Here is a 3,666-nt window from a genome sequence, read left to right as displayed (position 1 = left end):
CTGTATTTATCTATTAGTATCAAGCAACTTTTTTAAATCACATCGTTTTGTGAAACATTTGCATGCACGACACTGTCTTTGTTGTTTCCCATGCTGCCATGATTGGGAACAGTGGTCAGCTTCAGTCCGGGAGAGCCGGAGGTAACCATGGCTTTCTGAAAGCAAACTCAGAAGTATCATTGTGCCCAGCAGCTCTCAAAACAGGCAGAACAGAGCGAGAGCTGCAGAGGCACAGCTTCTGCCTTGGTTTTCTCTGTTAATGGGGCCACGTGGGTGCACACTGGGTGGTGTGTAGGCGGGTAGGAGTAGATTTCACTTACAAAAACAAAACAGCTGCAACAAACCAGGCCAGGCTTACCTGGGAACCATTCACGACATTGGCATTATGTACCCACCTGATCTGACAAATTTCAGAAGTTCAGATGGGCACTCTTCATCACTGGTGAGTACAATCAGCAGGATGTTCAGGGGATGTATGCCCCATGCCTCCCGTTCCTTTATTCTAGTGACATTTATTGAGTTAGGCATTTGAAATGTCCTTGGTCTTCAGCCCAGAAAGCAAAGACTCCTCTTGGTGTCAATGTTCAAGTACATTTTTGAATGGGAGAATCTTGAACTTCTGCCCTTTCTTGCTTCTTTTCCCAGCATACAAAATTCACAAGTGTCACCCTATGAGGCATTCAACATTGTTGCTGTCAAAACAAATGTTATATAATTCCTTTTCAGGATTATTTATTTATATCCTGTTGTTTTTTTTTCCTTCCTCTTTCAGAAATGAAAAAAAGAATGTGGATGGAGACTCAGATAATACACGGTGCACGTGGAAATATACATTTATTGATCTGTCCTATGAAATGCTGGGAGACTCAATACAGAAACAGACAATGGCCAGCTTATATGACAACAGAACGCCCACCCACAGGCTCTGCAGCAGTGCGTCCAGGAAGCCAAGCACCATGTCTGCAGCAACTAGTTCAGAACAGTCAGGACTTAGTATCTGCCAGCTTCCCTCATTTTTGCTCCTACTTCCAACTCATAACCAATCAGAAAAAAAACACATATGCCTCCCTAATTAGTAATGTAGGATATTCCACGTCTAGATAGCCTACCACCAGCTTCCGCATTACAACCACCTCCAGTTAGGGCATACTTGAAACCTTCCCTTTTTCACTACAGTTTTCTTACTCCGTGGTCTGCCTGTGAGTCTACACCAAATTTAAGTGATGGTGGCTGATTCACTCGCTATAGCAAACCCTGAGTAAATAGCCTCTGTGTTTTCTCACTTGAATTGTCTTTGTTTATGTCCATAATGCTCTCCTCTCAAGACCCTGATCAGTCCAACATGTGGTCAAACCACCCGGTAGTTACCTTAAAACATATATTGGGTTCTGAAAGTAACTTTCAGGCACCCAAACCTCATTAATCTTGTTCATCCATCCTAAAATTAATCAGACCAAGGCGGGAAATAGTAGCTAAGATATCATCATCACACTGACTTATGCTATTTATTGGTTCCTGCTTATGTTTTTAATATTAGGTGTTTATTTTGGACTATACCAAAAGAAGGCACCAACAACTACAAGAACAAAACAGAAGTTTTAATTTCACCTTTGAGAAATCAGTGTCAGTATGTGTGTCAGGAGCTGTGGTTTGGTCGGTGACAGTGTACGGCTTCTTCTGCAGTAGTTCCATATTGCCGGGACTTCAATTAGACTACAACAAAAGTATGTTTCATTAAGGTTTGTCTGTTCTTTGCTTTGCTATTCCCTGATGTGGCATCTTTTGCCACTGGTATTGCCCTACTTATAAAATAACTAGTATCCACCATACAACTCTCAAATTTTATTAACAGAACATGTTTGCTCTCTTCTCAGCAGGAATTGTACTCAATACAATTTTGAAGTAAGGTAGATGTTGTGTTCTGGCACTCATGATCTCCTTTTCTTGTGTCCTTTCACCATGGCCTGTCTTCAACTTCCTCTGCTTCTTATTTAAAAACCTGCTCTTATTAGCATAACCAATGGACACAGACACTGGACGGTGGGGGCTTGCCCAAGGTGGGAATGGATGCTGGTGGTGGTGGTGGTGGGTTAATTGGAGAAAAGGAAGACATATGTAAAACTTTAGACAATAACAATTTTAAAAAATATTTTTTTAAAAAAACCTGCTCTTAAATGTTCTGATAACTAAACAACATTGACATATGTAGGACTGAAAAGACTGATTATAATAGACTTTAATATGCTGTTGTATTTGACAGAAAACAAAATACCTTTAGGGCCTTTGTCTTTGTGTTTAGTAAACACTCAATCAATATATTTCAAGTGTGTGTGTGAATGAATACAACAACTTACACAATATCTAATTATTGAAACTTTCAGACTTTCATTGAATGGAAGAAAAAGAGTTTCTAGGGCCCCATAAATAGTGTTAGGTAATCTTCAAATTGTTAAGGAATAAAATCAGATAAATTCTTATTCAAAGACTATTCTGTGATTCAGGGCATTTTATTTACTACTGGGGTTTGTAAATATTAGAAGTAGCCCACATTTTTTAGATGATTCTATCTATGGTGACTTTTGATTAGTTATGTTAAGGAGAAGAACCAATAGTTAAGAATACATATAATGTAAATGATTTTTAAATATTTAAATTAGAATTTCAGGTGTTTATTATCTGCTAAGCTTAGAAGTGTCATTATTTGAAAAATTGTAACCATGCTTTTAAGATTTCGGTGTCTAGGTGCATTGCCTGACCCTGTCTTAACTGCATCCATTATCTTCTTTAGAAATGCACTATATCACCTCTCAGATGAATATAAAGAATTGATGTATACTGGTAAAACAGACCTGAGCTCTTTCTCCTCTTTGCCAATTCAGGAAAGTGATGGTATTACCTTGAGAGCAACTTGTATTTATTCAAGTACTAAATGAAATAGGCTAATGGACCATGAATAAGAAATTTTAAAAAATATTTTTCAACAATAATATACTCAGGAGTCATAAAATTATATAGTTCCAGACTTAGAAGCATTTAGAGATCATCTAATAGAGACCCTTCATTTTAAGATAAAGTAACTAAAGGATAATTCACTGGACATTGAAAGCTATTTTTGAGATAAAACATGGAGAAAGCCATGAATGAATATCTCTGATCAGCACTTGTTGAAAAATTTCCCAGTGGCCTGAAAGGTTCAGAAATTTGGGTTCTTTCTTTTGGACCTAAATGGGTAGATAAAACAATTCTCACATTAACGTCTTTTAACTGTGATCTAAAAAAAAATTTTTTCAAGATCTATTCTTCTAGCAACTTTCAAATAAGTACTGCAGCATTATTAACTACTAGCAGCCCAGTGCACGTGCAGGGGGCATCCCTCAGCCCGGCCTGTGTCCTCTCACAGTCCCAGACCCCTCACTCCTTACCGCCTGTCTGCTCGCTGCTCCTTAGCACTGCCACAGAGGTAGGAGAGGCTCCTGTCACGGCGGCTGCACTCCCCAGCCTTGAGCCTGGCTTCTGGCTGAGCAGTCCTCCCTCTATGGGAGCACACTGACCACCAGGAGGCAGCTCCTGCATTGAGTATCTGTCCCCTGGTGGTCAGTGTACATCATAGGGACTCAGTCAATTTGCATATTAGGGTTTTATTATATAGACTAGAGGCCCGGTGCA

The 3,666-nt window shown here is 39.3% G+C and overlaps 1 long non-coding RNA gene across 1 annotated transcript in view; it reads right to left on the bottom strand.

Moving 5' to 3' along the window:
• Positions 1–412: 412 nt before the first annotated feature.
• The window catches only part of LOC106726001, a 14,885-nt gene continuing 11,631 nt past the window's right edge, over positions 413–3,666 (bottom strand). The window contains exons 3-4 of the long non-coding RNA XR_001362018.1: positions 1,609–1,713; positions 413–692 (exon numbers count right to left, since the gene is read on the bottom strand). This is a non-coding gene — a long non-coding RNA (uncharacterized LOC106726001). The remainder of the gene's footprint in view (positions 693–1,608; positions 1,714–3,666) is intronic.

The sequence above is a fragment of the Myotis brandtii genome, unplaced genomic scaffold (assembly GCF_000412655.1).
Source record: "Myotis brandtii unplaced genomic scaffold, ASM41265v1 scaffold209, whole genome shotgun sequence".
NCBI classification, from domain to species: Eukaryota; Metazoa; Chordata; class Mammalia; order Chiroptera; family Vespertilionidae; genus Myotis; species Myotis brandtii.
Note: the sequence above shows the minus strand (reverse complement) of the source record. Positions and strands in the feature narration are given on the sequence as shown.